Here is a 21,297-nt window from a genome sequence, read left to right on the forward strand (position 1 = left end):
ATGTGTAATCTGCAGGCCTCAACTTGTGGGATTGGTGTTACTCGGAGGGTCTGATAGAGGAGGTCTGGGCTTTCTCAGGTGCGCTTGCTTCACTTCTACTTGTTGCCAATAACATATCACAATGTGTTCAGTGCCTTTGCCGTTTTGGTCAGGGACCATTGGAGGAACTGCATAGTCTGACATGTTTTGTGTATGGAGGTGGGAAGTCTTGTGATTGCTGCAACATTAACCACTTACCATCTTATGGTTGGTGTAAATGGCTGCCCATTTCCTCGATGACTGTGAATTATATAAACTCCAACGCTAGGTATCATAAAGCAAACCCAGACAGAAGAAAGCCAAGTGGAATAGCAACCAGAAAACTTTATCCCAACAGAGAGAGCATGAATTTACAAAGGTTACATTTCAATGGGAATCAGCATCTACAGTATTTGCCCATTTCATACTGAAATGATGTCTGATGAGATGTCTGTTGTCCCAACAGGATAGGGACCATTTTAATGTTGAATGACTGAGCTTGTTCTTGTTTTTGAAGAACTCTTCCCCGATACATTGATAATGTTTTTACAGATGCTTCCCGCTCTCATCCAGAATTCAACTGCTTTGCTTCCATATTCCATCCTTCTATAATCTTTAACTCGTCCACCTTTGATTCTTCCCTTCTTCTCCATGATATCACCGTTCCCATTTCTCAAGATTAGCATATGTCAAGAAGCACTACAAACCCACCAATTCTCACAGCTACCTTGACCCTACTTGAGCACACCCGTTTCCAGCAAGGATCTATTTCATTCTTCCAACTTCTTCAAATCTGTACCAACTATTCTGAGAATGGCATTTCCCACAAAAATGTGTTCAATGTATCCTCCTTCTCCCTCAACCAAGTAATACCCCCCAACCTGACTACCCCCACAATGAATTAGATCAGAGGCATGAAGTCCTGTGATTGGACTTCTCACCTCTATCATTAATTGGGGCTCTTCAGTAGCCAATAAATGGCTAGTTAAGGAACCTATCCAATCACAATGGTACAAACCTATTTCCAAGTGGTTTGTCAAACTTTGTCATTTTCCAAGTGGTATTGTTCGAACAGGCAAAACTATGTGCCCCACTTGTGGGGGGATCTTCTTCAAAGACATTCAGTATCTGATTGAGAAGCATTGTCTTGTAGTTGATGTTTTCTCCGATATACCTTCTAGTAGGGATAGCAGATAAAGAAAGTGCCATTCTTGAAATTGTGCCCCATTGTCCTTATTTAAACACCAGATGATGTATCGACATTCCTCGCAATAATCTCTAAGTCTCAGATGTCCTTGACTGATTAGCTACTGAGGGATTAAGCTTGAAATGCAGTGTTCCCATCAAGCAGAACAGCGAGACAATCTCTAATGGTTTTAAATCCTGACACCGCATTGGAGAATTATGTTTCCTGAGTAAAAAAGCTTCCAAAAAACCTTTGCCTTATCAGCATTAAAGGTTGGCTTAGGGCAGTCACCATCTTCTTCAATGATTCTTTCTAAATAGGCAGAGAAATCATCTATTACTTCTAGATCCTTTGCCAGTCATGCATATGGGAACATTTCTTTGAAAAAGTTAAACCAACCACAATTAAATTTCTGATGTAAATTCTCAGCCTCCTCATTGTGTAAGTCTCAGTACAGGGTTTTAGCTTTAACTTGAATGGCTATTAAACTAGGAAGCACCTAGCACTGGTTTTGTTATCAATCAAAACTGTTGGAAGACTTTTTCTATTTTCCATGATGCTGTTTCTAGTCTTATATACATTGGTAATACTTAAAAGTACAACAATTTTCACAATTTGTTTGATTTTGATAGTGTCCCCACGGATTTTTCTTGCCACCATCAGAGTAGCTCAAGTATGTTGCCAACATCAAATGCTGATTATCCAGCCTTGAAATGTTTTAAAGTCTCCAATATCATTGCTAAAGTGGTAGCTTTCTTCTTGTTTTTCTCGAGCAACAGATTCATTCCAGTCACTTGGTGACTATCATGTCTAAGGGTGATTCCAAGTGGCTGAAGTACTGAATCACAAGCCTGAAACAATCTCAAAGGAATTGCATTGGCCTCTCTACCTGTCTGATGCAAAGTTGAACAAGAATCATGCTTGGAACTCCAGAAGTAATCTGTAGTTTGCAGAGTCAAGCCCGTTCCTGCCAAAATGTCTTGTAATTTTTTGGCCAAAAGAAGTCCCTGAGCCAATGTCAGCATAACAGCAGCTGACAGCGAATGTTTGTCTCATCAAAGATAGACAATACAATTTCAACCCAGTTGTAAGGTTTAATGTGCTTGATGTTGCCATGGGACAAAAGGCAGAGGAAGTCAATTGTAAGATCGGGTTGCAGGTTTCCCAACAAATCAGTGAAGATTACAGCCAGACGGCGATCCTGTTTGGTCAGGAGAGGGAATAAGAGGTTTATTTGACATTGTGAGCCACCACAGCTGGATGTGGATGAGTGATGCATTCTGCAGCCTTCTAGGGGTTGCAGGAGGTTTGTTCTTGCATGGCTGGGGGGGGGGGGGGGGGGGGGGGGGGGGGCGGCGGTGGTGGTGTGTGGCAGGGACAAAAAAAAATCAGGATAAGCTTTATTGCTAGTTATTAGTTTATAAAACTCTGAGAACTGAGAAAGGGCCCCAAGCCAGTAACTCAATGTTATTACTTTGCACTGGAAGGATACAGAAACCCATTGGAAGATGGGAGTAACCAAGGACTATTTGAATAAGGATAACATTTCTGTGGAGACTGTGATAAGTGTAAAATGATAGTATTAAGCACAAGCTGTCTGCAAAAGGAAATAGTTTTTAGTTGTTTTTTCAGTCATTTGTTACATTACATGTTTTAGAGAGTGAAATTTTGGGTCATTCCTTCAACTACCAACTGTAATTTCCAATCACTTCTCAAAGTTATGAGCCTCTACAGGGATGGAAACATGAAATAATTACACGGAGGTCGGTATCCCATCACCAAGTCACCCTTTATTTACATGTGGACAGTACACTGGCTGTGGCCACCCAGCTCGGATTCAGTCCCTGAAAACAGGGCACTCTCTGTATCTACTGTTTATGTCTATCATCAGGGATCTCTGATTGGCCCAGCTTAACAGCCCCAATCAGGGAACTCATAGTCAACAAGTTCCATTCACTACATCACAGTACAGGTATTCTTCAACAGAACTAAACTCCGAAGTTTTAAGAAAATGTTGCTGTTCCTTTGGGTGCAATCAATGTCTCTTTTAGTTGCTGCTACAAAATAGCTCTGATTGGTCACACAAAGGTGTGAAGGTCCAGTCACAAAACAACACCCCTGTGGAAATCTCAACACTTGACACTCATACGGGCCCCATTATACCTTAACATTAAAGCAGAATACACTGATCAAGGCAACCATATTGCTGCAACATTCACTTTAATGGAGTACATGATGAGGAATTCATATATGTTTCAATGTTCTGTAATTATTCAGCAAAAGTGAGTACAATGCTTCAATAAAAGTTTGTTCAAACTGCTGGAAATTATGTTCCCGTTTGCTGCAGCAGTTTAATAGCATTGACTACATGCACTAGCCAATTTGCAATACTTGTTGACATTTGGCTTGTTAATAGTCTGCATATTTAAAACACAACTGCCCAATATAACTTCCAGAAACCAGTTGACGTGATTTGAGTGCTAAGTGGGAGGTACAGCAATAGGTTGATTACTTTAAGAAGGCATAATTAGTGGTTAAAAGAGGAGAGAAGTGTTTTCACAAAATGGGAGTGTTTTGTGGACTGGACAAGTGGCACTATTTTAGTGAGATCATTCTCTGTTTTAATGGCTTTTTGATACCATACTTAGAGGAGAATTGGTTGAGCCAGACATTTTCAGCACAAATCACCTGTGACACTGTTTGAAAATCAGAAGTTATGCGGTTGCAATGTGGAGTTAAGAATTGAAAGTGGTGAAGGTCAATGCTAACAAAGTGTTCTTCCTGCTGCACTTTCCATTCTATTTGACCACTTTTTATATTTAAATTAATCTTCAAACTCTGATCAGTTCTCCAAAATTTACATCCATTAAAATTTAATGAAATACGCAAAAGAGCAGGCTATGGTATTCAAACATGAAGTTTGGAGCTGGTATGACTTTACAGCAGTTTTAGTGTTTCTCATGATTTTGTTAACATATGAAAAAATAAATGGCTCCTTACTTTCAATATGACTTTTACTGCTTCTTTTTTCAAAAATGGGGTAACATACAAAAGTCAATAGACTAGAATTTTAGGCTAGTCCATAATTTTCCGGAGTGACTTTGTTACTTACATTCACTGGTTTGGAAATAAAATACTGTTTGTAATGCTTCATGCTTTTGCAAATTCTGGAACAAGACCACAGCACCTGAGGGACTGAAGGATGGGTAGGCGTAGAGAGATCAGCAGCAACAGCAAACTTCTGGTTTTCTGATGCATCGGGGAATTTTTTACGTGACACATTAGAGGCTCAAAGGGCTGTATTCCTAGAGGCTACAAACTACAAGTTTCCCAAGTGAGTGGTATGAGCATTTACAAGGGAGAATGCAAACAGTACAACCTCCAACACCCTGCAAATGGAATAAAAAGTTGACTTCAAACAAACATACTATTCTCGTGTACATCCTGGAAGACTGACAAACTCATAACTTTTACCACCTTAATAATTATGTTTCATGGTTTGTGTTATTAAATAGGCATTAGAAAAGCTGTGGTATTCACAAGTAACTTCTAAAAGTGGATATCACATCTTGTTAATTCCATATCAAGGTGCAAGCTTGGTGCTTGCCAAGAATAAACTGTGCTAACCATGAAGTCAATTACGCACTTAAAGGGAGACAGCACCTGCATGTATTAAAATACTGGATTTATAAAGTGGTTAAACAGAAGTCCACATAAAGAAAACTTTCATAATTTTAAAATCCTGGAAGATGATGCTAAGGATGGAGACAAACAGTCTGATCAATTCAAGCTGAACATCTTCTGGCACATTCTCCCTGGCTCCATTACGGCCTCTAACATATGCCAACACCCTAAAGAAACCTTTAGCTATAGTAGTTAGACAGAGCTTTCATAGCATGACCCAATTATCAGGGTTTTAGGAAATGCCTGTCTTTAGATGAGGAACATAGGAATTGAGACCTCAGGGGCTCAGCCTACAGGAAAGCAATACTTCATCAGCATTGTCTTGATATGGCGACAGTTGAGATGGTTTCCATAGAGCTAAGGTGATGTGTAAGTGTCTGAGTGTCTGGTGTATGATGCAAGAAAACTTTCAGTGTGAAGAACCCACAGGAGAGTATGGCATCCAAGAGCAATTTGCAATGACAAGGCGCCAGGATGAAGTACTGAGACATTGTAGATTTCAAGTATGTTTACTGCCACTTCTTCAATGATGCCTTCAGGGTCAACTTTAGCACAATATTCACACAGGCGTCCAAGACTTAATTGGAACCAGAGTGAATAAGTTCTCTAGCCCACTGGGTAGGCACTGCAGTTAGAAATAAATATAGTTAGTGTTCAAAATAATTGGGGAGAATCTTGTATTGGGAAATAAAACTTAAGTAACATCTTAAACATTCATATGGTTGAGTTTTCTGATATATATCCCGTTGTGGACCAAGTTGATGAAATATAAAATTTAACTTTGAAACTGAAGAAAGAAAGAACTTCCTTTTTGTAGGATTTTATGCCAAAATGATACAAAGCACATTATAACCAATGAGGAACAATTGTATAGTCACTGTTGTAACGTATGAAATATGGCTGCAAGTTTATATGGATAAAGGTGGCCACAGATAAAGAGACAAATAGGCAGGTAATCTGTAGTTCTGGTTGAGAGAACACTATTGACCAGAATAACAAAAAGCAAGTGTTGTTCATTGATATAATGCTATAGAATCTATAAGTGGCCAACTTAGAGGTTAGACCGGACCTTGGTTTACTGTCTAATCTAAGAAGCATCATTTTCATCAAATCATACATTCTTGTTGTTAGGCTGAAGAGTTAGTCCAGATGATTTTCTGAAGTCTTGTGGAAAGGAATTTCTGATTTAGATATGAAAGACCATTTTCATGGACAGCATTAGGGAAGGATGATTCACTTAACAACATTAGGTAGCACACAGCCAGCTGTCTAAAGTCTGAATGCACTTTTTGTGCCGTTCTGCAGGACTCCATCAGTTCCCACCAGGCACTTAAAATTTCTGCAAGCAAAAATAAGCAGGCAGATTATTGTTTGAATGGCTGTAAATTGAGAGAGGGAAATGTTCAATGAGACCTGGGTATCCTTGTGCAACAGCCACTGAAAGTAAGTAAGCAAGCCTAACCAGAAAAAAAAGAAGTCAAGCTGTATGTTGGTCTTCATAGTGAAAGGATTCAGGAGCAGGAACAAGGATATCTTGCTACAGTTGTACAGGGCACTGGTGAGGCTGAAATATTGTGTGCAGCTTTGGTCTCCTTTTCTGAAGAAGGGCGTTCTTGCCATAGAGGGAATGCAGCAAAGATTTACCAAGTTGATTCCTGGGATGGCAGTAATGACGTAGGAGGAGAAATTGAGTCAGTTAGATTTGTATTCACTAGAGTTTAGATTAGATTAGGTTCCCTACAGTGTGGAAACAGGCCCTTTGGCCCAACAAGTCCACACTGCCCCTTGAAGCATCCCACCCAGACCCATCCCCCTATAACCCACACACCCCTGAACACTACGGGCAATTTAACATGGCCAATCCACCTAGCCTGCACATCTTTGGACTGTGGGAAGAAACAAGGAGAATGTGCAAACTCCACATAGACAGTTGCCCAAGGCTGGAATCGAACCTGGGTCCTTGGCGCTGTGAGGCTGCAGTGCTAACCACTGAGACACCCCCAAATTATTTAGAAGAATGATGGGGGCCATCTCAGAGAAACCTATGAAATTCTAAGAGGACCAAACAGGATAATCACAGAAAGGATGCTTCTGATAGTGGGGGAGTTCAGAAACAGGAGCCATAGTTTAAAGGTAAGGGGTAAACCTTTTAGGAGTGAGATGAGGAAAGATTTCTTCAACCAGACAGTGATGATCCTGTGGAATTCACTATCACAGAAAGTGGTTGGGACCAAAATATTGTGTGTTTTTAAGAAGGAGGTAGATCTAGCCCTTGTGGCTAAAAGGATCAAGGAAAAGAGAGTTTAGAGTATTGTGCTCGATGATGAGACGTGATCGTATTGAACGCTGGAACAGGCTAGATGAGTTGAATGGCTTACTCTTGATCCTATCTATTCTGTTTCTATGTTTAGAGTGCCAATGATCATTTATGTTAAATTTGTGTGGACCCAAAACCCTCAATGTATTTTTTCTCCCCATTCAACATTTGTGACTGCAGACATTATACTGTAGTTATCAGTATGGCTACACAGGATAACTGCGACCACCAGTCAATCATATAGGTATATCAGTTGTAGTGATTTGGATTGGTATTGTGGATAGTTGCATGTTAACGGTGGATTATGTGCATGAGAAAAACAATGAGCATTGTACACCAGCAGCTCACGGATAGAAGCAAATCATTTCTAACCAGTGAATTTGAGGGTTATGGTTTTGCCCTTTCAGACCACTGGCACTATCAATTACACCCCAATGAGATGCAATAAGGTGGGTTGAGAGTAAGTGACCATCCACACCAGGAATTCTTAGAGTAACTTTGAATGGTCATTTTGTTTGCGACATTAAACTCCGTATTCTTCTTTTGAACACTGTTATAAAAGAATATCCAATGCAACAAGCTTGGGAATAACTTTATAATCTGCAGATTTGCAACATAGTGATTATTTTGACTGTATGATGACCTTCTGCCCCACGTGTAACAGAGCCTGAGAAAGCCAACTACAGACTCACCCTGAGAGTGGAAGAGCGTCATCCTCATCTGCAAGGGACCACCGATGAATGACATATATGAAAGACTGTCCCTTTAACCGATTGTACACTATTTAGTTCTGAAAATATACAAAGTTAGAAATTATTGCACTCTATTTGAAATCTTTCATGGTCTTATTTCATGGCTACCTTTACAATTAAAGTACATGATAGACTCAAAACCTACAAATTATGGATATTACCAGTTTAGCATTTAACACATGCTCATATAAGCAATTGTTGCTACTTTATCAAGGGTCAAACAATTTGAAATCGATATCAATCAATATTAGTACCCCTTTATTGTTGCGTGTTTATTGGGTTAATTCCTCCATTGAAATCATTGGTAAAGTAAGTTTAGTCAGGTGGCACAGTAAAGTCACACAGCAGCACTTTTAGTCTTAAAATGCAACAGCAATATGAGTACTACATGTCGTAATAGCACTGCTATCGATGAATTGGAAAAAGAGTCCCCATGAATATTATAAACAGTAACAGTAAACACTACTTCCTGCACAGAGATCTTTTCAAAAAACTCATACAATGTCCATTTAAATCCATCTAGGTTTCGTTTTCACGTTTTATCATATGATTAAATTGCAGTCTTGGACTCAGTTCCAACTATCTATTATTCCAGATTTATTTCCAAAGATAATTGCCTGAAGAAAACTCTTCATGGTGTTGATGTCCACATTGTCTCTTTCTGTCTTCCGTTCTTCCCTCATCCATGAGCCAACATCAATTAAAATGTCACTGAGTTGCTTGGTTATATTGGTGTAATCAAGCTCAGTGGTATTATTGTAGGCTTTGATGTGCTTCACTGTATGAATGTACCAAGACATTTCCTCAAAACCTCTTTCATCGTGATATCATGTACTCAATTTTGGATTCATCCGCTAACAGAAGAAAAACAAATATGCTCCAAATTATTCATGTGAACCTGGTCGTTCAATGGTATCTACCAACAAAGAGCAATTTGTTTCCAGGACAATGGTATGCATTTAAGTATTATTATAGCTGCCGTACAATGTCAAAGTTAATCAGTGAATGTAAGATGAAATAAAAATAGTAATATAAGCACATTCAAACTGATCAGTCACTTTAGTCACCCTTCTAAACTCCTCGTCTTCACTACTGTGTTTCATAAAAAAGATGGTCAGATTCTGCTGTAACCTGAACCATCATATATTACCGTACTTCAGGATATTAAAGGCCTCATTTAATTTCTTCAGAGCTCTCAGGGGAATTAAATGTAAACGTTTTGAAAAAAATTTCTGAGAAAGATACCTATGTATGTTTTCACTGGAAGAGAGCTGGAAGCAATACTGTTAGAAAGAAATAAACATGCACTGGCAATTTATGCTATCTAAAGGATCAATTAGTGTAGGACTTTATCAGAGCCTAGATCTGAAGCAGGGTCACAGGACATGAAGTGTTAACTCTGTTATGTTCTCCGCAGATACACCAGACCCACTGAGTTTCTCCAGCAATTTAAGATCTTTCTCCATGTGTTCGAACTACATGTGATCTGACATCATTGATGATGCCTGCTAACAAAGCCATCATAAAAGCCATTAATTCATTATAGTACCCCTTCTTCCACGTTTGTCATTCTAGCCATGAACTATTTACAATATTATACAATTCCTATTCTGCCCCACTGCTCACCCAGTCAAACAACTAGAACATTCATGCTAGATATACCAATTTCCAACTCTGTTTTTGGCTCAAAAAACAGAATTTGCTGGAGAAACTCAGCAGGTCTGGCAGCATCTGTGGAAAGAAAGCAGAGTTAAAATTTCAAGTCCAGTGACCCTTCTTGCTCTTTTGGAGAGTGTTTAGGATTTATGTCTTCTCCCTCAAAGGCATTGGCATTAGTATATTTCTGCCTCTGACTCACTGTAGAAGACTGGTAGATGGAGATTTTCACCTGTGCTGCTTTCTCTTTCTTCCTTTCCAGCAGACTGAGCAGGGGTTAAGCTGCTAACTGCTTATACTTGGAATGGTAAAGTACAGTCAGTAATAAAGAAATTTGTCTATTCACCTGCAGCAATAAATGAAGAATGGACCACTGGCCTCTTCCACGACTAAATCAGGTGAATGAAGAGAAGAGCAAAGAATATTCCAAAGATGAAATTACTGTATGTCTTTCCTGCTAATGCTGTAAGAATGTTTCCTTCTTTGTTCCTTCTGCAGGTTTTCCTTGAAGATTCTCTTCAGTGAGAATCTATTCCTCAGCAGGCAATATTACAGATGAAGCTAAAGCAAGATATTTTGTATCATTAACATCAGTGAGGAAGCAAATTGAGAGATTAAATTATTCTTTCTTACAAGAAATTTACAAGATAATGTATGGTTTAGAAGGGGTGGACGCTAGGAAGTTGTTTCTGTTAGGCGAGGAGACTAGGACCCGTGGGCACAGCCTTATAATTAGAGGGGGTAAATTTAAAACTGAAATGAGACGACATTTCTTCAGCCAGAGAGTGGTGGGCTTGTGGAATTCATTGCCATGGAGTGCAGTGGAGGCCGGGACGTTGGATGCCTTCAAAGCAGAGATCGACAAATTCTTGACCTCAGAAGGAATCAAGGGCTACGGGGAGAGTGCAGGGAAGTGGAGTTGAAATGCCCATCAGCCATGATTTAAATGGCGGAGTGGATTTGATGGGCCGAATGGCCTTACTTCCACTCCTGTGTCTTATGGTCTTTCCTCTGCATAGATGTGAGGATCTGTAATAAACTCATCTGTATTTTCTGATTGCAGACTTGCAGGTTGCAGATTTAAGAATAAAGACATTTGTTTTACAACAGTCAAGTTATCAATAGGAATAACTTCTCGTTTTGTTACTTCTTTGTATAAAGGGTTGTTGTATAAGTTTGTCATTGATCTCTTAACCAAACAGAAGAGACTAATTTGTATTTTTGTCACTTTTTTGAAGACTATACTGATTTCTTCAGCAAAGATCTATGATTATCTTGTCTACACGGTCTTCAAAAAATGAACAAAAATTCAGGACTGCTGCCTGTGTTAAATCATTAATATCAATTGCATTTTGATTATCATTCTCTCCCACTCTTTCTGAGAAGAGAAAATACTTAATTGGGAGTATTGATTGGACTTTTGTTTTTAAGAATGATGTTTAGAGTGCTCTTGCGGCGCAGTCGTCGTGTCTCAACCTCTGGTGCAGAAAACTACATTCAAGTCTCACCTGCTGTACATCTATATCATAATACTCTAGAAGAGGTTTATTTTTTAAGGAGCTGAGTTCTTACTAACATTACTAACAATGTCATCACTTTTTCCCAATCTTGCCTCAGCTGTATTCCTCGATGCATTCACAAAAAAACTTCCTTTTCTTCTTGCATTTAAGGATTTGTATTGAAAAGCAGAATAAACAAATATATTGCTCTTCTGTTAGATTCTCAACGGTCACAATAGAGGATGTTTAGGTCAGTCATTTCAATATTCATATCGTGAATTGTTCAGTTCCGATATCCCATACATTGCAACAAGCTAATATTTCTTTAAATGGTACAAGAAAACTTAAATGAAATGACACCTAAAATTCAAAAGAACTGCGGATGTCGTAGATCAGAAACAAAAACAGAAATTGCTGGAAAAGCTCAGCAGGTCCGGTAGAATCTGTGGAGCGAAATCAGAGTTAATATTTCAAGTCGAATGACCGTTCCTCAGTACAGACTGAGTTCTCAGGAAGGATCACTCAACCTAAAATGTTAACTCTAAGCTTTCTCAGCAATTTCTATTTTTCTCTCTGACACCTAAACTTCATTTGATTTCACTTGTAGTCTCAAATGCAATGTGCCAGAGCAAGGAATAAAACTGTACGTACTTATCCACAAAAGGTTTACACAAGACGTTCAAAATTTAGTGAACCCGAGGACAAAGTGATTGGATTTTTAAATGCTGCGAAAACTCCTTGACTTCTGAGAGCACGGAAGACAGGAAAGGGTTTCAAGTGATTTCAGTCTTTGCTTTTAGGTGACAATGACTAATTGGAGCTGCACAGCAGCAATGTGTTATATGGCTGTATAAGACACAGGTTTGACAATCATTTCGCGCAGACAATCCAAAGAACCCAGAAAGACCTGGTCCTCAGCTGAAGAATCTGCGAACAGCATGTCCGAGTTAGGATAGTTTTCAGCCCATGGGAGTTACAGTGGAAAGTATCAGAAACTAACCATAGTAATAAAATGTGAGGCTGGATGAACACAGCAGGCCAAGCAGCATCTCAGGAGCACAAAAGCTGACTTTTCGGGCCTAGACCCTTCATCAGAGAGGGGGATGGGGTGAGGGTTCTGGAATAAATAGGGAGAGAGGGGGAGGCGGACCGAAGATGGAGAGAAAAGAAGATAGGTGGAGAGAGTATAGGTGGGGAGGTAGGGAGGGGATAGGTCAGTCCAGGGAAGATGGACAGTTCAAGGAGGTGGGATGAGGTTAGTAGGTAGGAGATGGGGGTGCGGCTTGGGGTGGGGGGAAGGGATGGGTGAGAGGAAGAACAGGTTAGGGAGGCAGTTCATCCACCTCACGAACACCTTCCACCCCAACCTTCAGTTCACCTAGGCCATCTCCAGCACATCCCTCACCTTCCTGGATCTCTCAGTCTCCATCTCAGGCAACCAGCTTGTAACTGATGTCCATTTCAAGCCCACCGACTCCCACAGCTACCTAGAATACACCTCCTCCCACCCAACCTCCTGCATAAATTCCATCCCCTATTCCCAATTCCTCCGCCTCCGCCGCATCTGCTCCCACGATAAGACATTCTACTCCCGCATACCCAGATGTCCAAGTTCTTCAAGGACCACAACTTCCCCCCCACAGTGATCGAGAACGCCCTTGACATGCGTCTCCCGCATTTCCCGCAACACATCCCTCACACCCCGCCCCCGCCACAACCGCCCAAAGAGGATCCCCCTCATTCTCACACACCACCCCACCAACATCCGGATACAATGCATCAATGCACAATCCAACCCCACCACCCAAGACATTTTTCCATCCCCACCCCTGTCTGCTTTCCGGAGAGACCACTCTCTCCGTGACTCCCTTGTTCGCTCCACACTGCCCACCAACCCCACCACACCCGGCACCTTCCCCTGCAACCGCAGGAAATGCTACACTTGCCCCCACACCTCCTCCCTCACCTCTATCCCAGGCCCCAAGATGACATTCCACATTAAGCAGAGGTTCACCTGCACATCTGCCAATGTGGTATACTGCATCCACTGTACCCGGTGTGGCTTCGTCTACATTGGGGAAACCAAGCGGAGGCTTGGGGACCGCTTTGCAGAACACCTCCGCTCGGTTCGCAACAAACAACTGCACCTCCCAGTCGCAAACCATTTCCACTCCCCCTCCCATTCTTTAGATGGCATGTCCATCATGGGCCTCCCGCACTGCCACAATGATGCCACCCGAAGGTTGCAGGAACAGCAACTCATATTCCGCTTGGGAACCCTGCAGCCTAATGGTATCAATGTGGACTTCACCAGCTTCAAGATCTCCCCTTCCCCCACCGCATCCCTAAACCAACCCAGTTCGTCCCCTCCCCCCACTGCACCACACAACCAGCCCAGCTCTTCCCCTCCACCCACTGCATCCCAAAACCAGTCCAACCTGTCTCTGCCTCCCTAACCTGTTCTTCCTCTCACCCATCCCTTCCTCCCACCCCAAGCCGCACCCCCATCTCCTACCTACTAACCTCATCCCATTTCCTTGACCTGTCCATCTTCCCTGGACTGACCTATCCCCTCCCTACCTCCCCACCTATACTCTCTCCACCTATCTTCTTTTCTCTCCATCTTCGGTCCGCCTCCCCCTCTCTCCCTATTTATTCCAGAACCCTCACCCCATCCCCCTCTCTGATGAAGGGTCTAGGCCCGAAACGTCAGCTTTTGTGCTCCTGAGATGCTGCTTGGCCTGCTGTGTTCATCCAGCCTCACATTTTATTATCTTGGATTCTCCAGCATCTGCAGTTCCCATTATCTCAGAAACTAACTATATTCTGCTGAAAAATAATCCACACAGACTTCATGTGCTGTGTCATCAGAATAACAGAGAAACAAGCTTCATTCATTCCCCTAAGGAGCTGCTGAGTCCACCACCACAGACAAACACCAGTCATTCAACTACAGAAGCCATTGCAGCTGCTGAACATAACTCTTTGACTTAAATCCTTCTTTCCAGAAAAGCAACACTTCAATAGTAAGTTGCAGACTTTGTAATGGACTGACTTTTAGCTTGTTTAAGATTAAAATTTTATTGATGGTTATTTTTAAACTGAGGCACGCAGGAATTAAAAGTTAGCTACAAAACGCACGCACACGCACACAGTTCATTCCGTGGTTACAAAGTTGGCTGAGTGGTAGAAACAGAGAGTAATGGTGCATAGATACTTTTCAGGTTGAAGGAAGATTTGTAGTGGAGTTCCCCAGGAGTTGGTATTGGGATCCTTGCTTCTGGATTAGATTGGGCTTGATTTATTTATTGTCCCATGTATTGCACATACAGTGAAAAGCGTTATATAGTGTCACGTCCAACTGGCACCTTCTCGAAACTCAGAAAATAGAGCAAGGCACACAATATAACGCCAAAAAATAAAGCAAAAAAAAATGTTCACCCTCACATTTCCTTCCTGTTACCGCTCACACAGCCATCGCACCCACAACATCTGCAAGTACTCCCTGGGCTCCTGCAACTTGGCATGGGCCTGGAGTTAACCACTGCCAGCTCACTGCCACTGCCACCATACGTACTGCCCTGGGCCCCCCAATACCACCACTGTTACCACTGCCAGCTCACTGCCACACCAACCATGCGTCCAGTGCTGAGCCCCTATCATTGCCGCCGCTGAATCTGCTTTCCTGTACCATACCCCGTGGACACCATCTTTTCCTGACTTCGGTAATGATTTGGATCTCGGTCTGCAGGGGACAATTTCAAAGTCTGCAGATGGCACGTGTCTTTCAAAAATTATAAAATGTGAAGGAATGGTGTGCAAGTCCAAAGTGGGCAGGTCAGTGACAAATGAGGCTGAGCAGCATGACGTGCATGCTTTGGTCAAGATAACGTTAAATGGCAAAATAAAGTAAGGAGTACAATTCAAACATGGTGCAGGAGCAGAGGGACCTGGGTGTATATGTGCACAGATCATTGAAAGTGGCAGAACAGGTGGGGAGAGGAGAGTGCAGAGTTCTTGGCTTTATTGGCTGGGATCTAGAGTACAACAGCAAGGAGATGAATCTGTATATTGCACTTGTTTGATCTCAGCTGGAGTGCTGCAAAAGATGTAAATATTTTGGAAACAATTGACAATACCAATTCCAGGAATGATAAACTTTACCTCCACGAGTTATTTATTGTCACGTACGTCTAGAAGGATACAAGGAAAAGTATTTTGTCTCCACAAACCAGTGTCATTTTGCATTACAAAACAAATAAAATGAAATGGTATAATTAGAGCTCACCTTATGTACAATATCCAGGACTTTGACAAGGCCTCTGCAAGGTGTGCCAGACTCAGAGTCCCCACTATGAGTAATGACCCCACCAAAAATCCACGTTTCAGGCATGCTGCTGCCATGAGGATAGTTTGAAGAAGTTGGGACTATTGTCCTTGGAGAGAAGAAAGTGAAGAAGACACTTAATAGATGTTTTCAAAATCATGAGTGAGCTGGATACCACAGATAGGGAGAAGCTGTTCCCACGTATGAAAAGAAACGAGAGGGCATTAACAGACGTGCAAACAAAGCAAGGGTGATGCAAGTGAAAGCATTTACACATGGCGAGTAGTTGGAGTATGGAGTACATCGCCTGGAAATGTGGGGGCAGGTTGGTTCTGTTGAGGGATTGAAGAGGATATTGGCTCATTAACTGCATAAAGATGATGTGCGGGGATGTGGGGGAAAGGCAGGAGATTATCATAGATAATAAAAACGGTGCAGGTAAAATGGGCTGAATAGCTTCTGTCTACACTGTAACAATCCTGTGATTGTCATTTTGTTTCCCAGTCTTCATGCTATGTGCATTGAGCCACTGTACTCTGTTTGCCTCAAAGAGCCAACACAATGAGCTATGGCAGTGAGTTCCTATCAGATGTAGAGATGAAGATACATCTCTCTGTGATACGTAGGAAAATGGGCCAAAACCAATCAGAAAACTTGGTTTCTGCTTCACATCATCTGGCTGTGTGGATTTAAAACCTGTGTACAAGATATTATGGTTTTGTGGTTGCTTACTTCATTTGTTCAGTGCTTTCAAAGTTATACATGTCCAAACTGCAGCGCGGGAGTTTCAGATTTTTATCCAGGGTCAATGCACAGAGAGGAACTACTACTCATAAATCCCTTTGATAGCTACAAAAAAAAGAGTTCCAGGATGCTTATGTTGATTTCCTTGAAACAACATCAGATCAGGCACAGTAGATGGAAATAGACGGCCCCAACAATCCTCAAGATGTCTTTGGAACAGGTTGTGAGCACAAACAATCCAATTAACTATTTCTTACAATGGACAGCAAATGCACGCACATGTTGCAGACTACCACAGCCCAAACTCTTAGCATGGGCCAACCAGCCATTTATATAAGGTTACCAACCTAAGCTTTTTATTGCTTTCACTGTTTTACAGGGTTTCCATGACTCTTCTACCAAACGTATGAGTCATGGTCAAGCAAGTAATCCTCTTTCCCAGCACCTCCCAGCCTGCACTCCACAAATTCTCACATCAAGCTTTTGTTTTTGAGTTGAGATTGTGTGTCAAAATTTGAATTTCTATCCTGGATGTAAAAGCTGCTTGACAGAGACTACCATTTTCATTTCTTACGATAACCAGGCCTGCTATTTGAAAAACTAGGATAGAGCTCATAAATGAAGCCTCTTGCTCTGGACCATCATGTTCAGTAATTATGAATAATATCGAATGGTCCTGTAGGTTTGTGGTACCTGATAACTAGACATCCATGCCTCATGATTTCGGTCATACAAAATAATCTCAGTCTCACAATAACGGGTAAGCTATTCTGGACCGAGATAAGGAAGAATTTCTTCACTCAGAGAGTTGTAAATCTGTGGAATTCTCTCCCACAGGCAGTTTTTGGCCCTAGTTCATTGCACATATTCAAGAGGGAGCTGGACATGGTCCTTGTGGCTAAGGGGATTACGGGGAGAAAAGGGGAGCGGGATACTGAAAATGCACGATCAGCCATGATCATATTGACGATTGTACAGGCTCAAAGGGCTGAATGGCCTACACCTGCAACTATTTTTCATGTTTCCATGTCTCTTGACAGAGCTTTCATTCTGAAGATGTATTTGCAGTTGGTAAATTGGTCTGCTAATGAAAGGATAATAACATTCGGTTTGTGTTGCTGCAAAGCTGATGGTGCAGAGTTCTACTCTGAAAATTGCAGAGATGAAGGCAGAAGTCACATGGCACCAGGTTATAGTCCAATGGGTTTATTTAAAATCACAAGCTTTCAGAATGTTGCATGAAGGAGCAGCTCTTTGTAAGCTTGTGATTTTAAATAAACCCGTTGGACTATAACCTGGTGTCATATGACTTCTGACTATGTCCAAATTAACAGGACCACTGGTTCAGTATCCAAAACTGGACAGGCAGAGATTTTTCCCAATTAAATATTAGAAAGTTTGGAACCATTATCTCAAGTCTCCTTGACAAAATACATGCCTTAGATACTGATTTCAGCCCTCTGGGGTTGAACCAGACAGTTCTAACCCTAAGATGAGCTTCCAAGCAGATATTTGTGCTATCAGTAAGATTGTCTTTTTCTACTAACTTGATCCAATAACTGTCTCTGTGTCACACATTGCTTCACCACAGTCATGTGTAGCATGAACATTTTATTACATTAAAGCCCCTTTCAAAAGACAAGATGCTGGATGGTACATAAGAACTTTGAATTACTGTAATTGATTTCACCAAACCTATAGTGGCAGCCATAACCTCAAACTAATTTCAATGATTTTTTCTAAAATGCAGATTGTTGTCTGGTTTTACAAAGTTTGCTGAAGGAAAATTACAAGCCGAATATTCTATGTTTTCTGTCATCACTATTGTTGAGGCTTATCTGCAACCACACATTACTGAATTCAAATTACCTTTGCTGGTTAATTAACAACCTTAGAGAATATAGAGACAAGGGCACAAGTAAAGGAAAAGCCTATTATCCAAGTTTCATAACTCAGAAAATGAATTTGGCTCTCTCACGTGCAGCAGAACTATCCGCACACACATATTACTCCAGAAGGGAGAAACTTTCTGTCTGACAGTGCACAATAAACTCTGAAAGGGAGCTCTCGCCAGTTCTGATCTTTGGGGAATCGAGGAGAGCAAGAAAAATTAGGGTTGCTCAGAGCTGTGTTGACTTGGAAAGCAGGCACCATTGGCAGGGGGAAGGGGAGATAATCGCCTAACAGCTGTACTTCTGCTTAGCACTTGCCTACTGTGCTCTCTGGAAACTGGCTGCCAGCTGCCTGGTTTCCTCCCAATCAGGGATGTCCTATTTGGCTTCTTTGCTCTCTGGGCTACACTCAGTCTCAGAACATCAGATCCCCTGAACCCATTCTTTGCTCATGTGTCGCATTTGATCAGGCTTCGTCTGCTAGCTTAATGCTTTGACATCGTGTCCAAAATCTCAATTTATTGGTGCTCTCTGTACACACATATCCTGCTACTAGAATCAATAGCAAGTCATTCTGTTGTTTCATTCAGAAGGTTAGAGTCACTTTTTTGAATGTTTAAAGTGTGATGTATTTCAAATGTAAACTGATGGGGGAGGAGGACAAAAGAAAAGGGAAGATCCCAAAAGTTATATTTTCATCAAATTACCTACATTTTTCATACCTACAACCTTCAACTTCATTGTACCATCTGACATTATGTGCCTGCTGCTGATGTTAAGACCATTAATCTCGTCACCCTTCCTCACATCAACTTTCCCCCTTTGACTTCCTGTTTTCAGATACCCAGGAACTCCTATCTTTCCAGCCATAGGAGCCTGATCAGGAAGTTTGAGAGCACTGAATAAAAGTCTTTGCCATTTGATCAGACGTTCACAGCCACCAGCTCAGAGATTGGCAATTCCCATACTTTGGATGATCTGCATCTGAGGAGTCACTTGGTATCAGTAGACAGTAGCCAGCTAAGGGAAAAGGGTAATATGTTTGTCAGCTTCCCAGGGGGTGAATTTGCAGTTGGTTTATGCTACAGATGAATCAATAGGTTTACAGAGATGGGAGAGCTGAATGGACATACATACCAAGCTGCCATCTGCACTGGTTGACCTGTCAGATAATCTCCTGTCACAGTCAGAGAACATTGAGGAGTCTAGCCCCAAGTAGGCAGTAGGCTGCTCCAACTCCTTGTCATCCTGCACAATGAAAACCCCTGCAACCGCGCTTAATGCAGCTTGTGTGAGGATACTTCCAAATAACAAAGCATTTGTGAGGCTTGTGTCACCTACAAGTTAGACCCCTTTTTCTTTAAATAGCAAAATTCCCGAAGGGACATCTGGCAGGTTAATGCTTTTTCTTGACAAATTGATAAGTAAATTTGTTAAAAGATCCAAATCACATCGTGCACTGTCACCATCAGCTGCTATAGCTGTGTGGTATTATAATAGCGCCAATTCAGAAACATGAAGAGATGTGGACCACTTGTGGCTGCTCGCTCGCAGTCGAAAAGTATCTCTAACTCATCCTTGAAATAATCCAACCTCCACTGCTGTCTGGAGTATGGAATTGTAAAGATAATCAAATATTTTGAGTGAATAGATCCCTCCTCCATTGTAAACACCTTATTTGAAAATGTGTTCCCTCATTCGAGATTCCCCCACAAGAAACATCCTGACATTTACCCTGACACCATTCCCAAGAATCAGATCTGTTTCAACACGTTCATGTTCCATTCTTCTAGATGCCAATGTGTATAGGTCAAACCTGCTCAGTCTTTAATTATCCCTGGTTCAATCTATAGATCTCCCTCCCTCATGGCACTATGAAAGGGCCTGCACAACATGGACTACATCAGTCAAGAATGTCTTCTGGCTAGGGATACTAAAGGATGGGCAATAAATGCTGATTTTGACAGCACTACCCCATTGTCTGGACAAATAGCAGAACATTCTAATATTTGCTCACCACAATTCATTCTGATACAAAACACAATGTTCTTGAGCTTATGACTTTACAACTGTTAATGTTGAATGAATGGAAAAGTGCAGGCTGAGGAATCTCAGAATTAGGAAATTCTGGCCTCAAAGCATTTTTTTTAGTTGACAGCTACTGATTTTCATTTATCCTTAAAACAAATGTGGTCATAAGAGAGTGTCTCACCTTTCCTGACCTAGAAGGAGACAGAATTATGAAAAGGGAAAGTTAACTTTGGCTGTTCTCCCACATGCCTTCAATGTACAGATGTGTAGCTTTGTCCTTATATAGTACTCTGTCTGCATACCCCTCTTGGTGTTACTTAAGAAGAAAATGTTTAGCTGCCAAAAGATTAGTTGAAAATCTGTCAGCAAATTTAGGCATCGCATGGATGGAATGAGCGAGCACTGTGAAACAGGCATTTCATGAAAGCTTAAGTATATTATATCTGTGATAGAAAATTGAAGTTTTTGTAAGAGAGAACTGATCAACATGTGAAAACTTCTCTCTTTATGTGAATTGTATAGGGAGCTGTTGAAATCACTCCTGTAGTCACAAAATCTACACCATTATGTTGATAATGACAGCAACAAAACAATTACTGCTTCCATGTGTTCCTATTTACAAATCTGATATCTGTCACCAACCACAAAACACTGCATTGGAAAGGATTAAAAATCCATATAGACTAATGTAGGTAACAGCATATGCTCAGTGCAACTGATTGTGGTTAATTATATTAACAGATCACATCAAAGCCCTACTGTCCAGCAGACTCCTTCAATCCATGTTAACTAATATATATCTTAATCAATGTATGCATTTTCTTCAGTAGAATAAGCTCCAGGCTGCACATGTTGTTCTATATGTTAGATGCTCCAACATGGATTCTCGTACATAGACTAAGAGGAACAAAGTTTCCAACCCATTCACATCATCCCATCTTTTAGCAATATTCAACAAAAGACTATGTGGATGGAGTTGAACAGACTGGATACTGGAAATCACCTCAATGTCCTAGCTATATTGCTGAGGGTTTGTACTCAGACTTTCTGTACCTTTACGTAAGCTATTCCATTAAGCTATAATGCTGGCGTCTACATGAGAAATACATTCAAGATAATTACTACTGGCTGTCAATCATCAAAGTGATGGAAGGTGTCATCAACAGTGCTATTAATAACATGCAATTCAAC

The 21,297-nt window shown here is 41.2% G+C and overlaps 1 long non-coding RNA gene across 1 annotated transcript in view; it reads right to left on the reverse strand.

Moving 5' to 3' along the window:
* Window positions 1-21,297, reverse strand: part of LOC132209576 (uncharacterized) — a 140,099-nt gene that overhangs the window by 100,724 nt on the left and 18,078 nt on the right. Inside the window, exon 3 of the long non-coding RNA XR_009445723.1 lies at window positions 7,898-7,995. This is a non-coding gene — a long non-coding RNA (uncharacterized LOC132209576). The remainder of the gene's footprint in view (window positions 1-7,897; window positions 7,996-21,297) is intronic.

This window comes from Stegostoma tigrinum, chromosome 4 (genome assembly GCF_030684315.1).
Source record: "Stegostoma tigrinum isolate sSteTig4 chromosome 4, sSteTig4.hap1, whole genome shotgun sequence".
In the NCBI taxonomy this organism is placed as follows: Eukaryota; Metazoa; Chordata; class Chondrichthyes; order Orectolobiformes; family Stegostomatidae; genus Stegostoma; species Stegostoma tigrinum.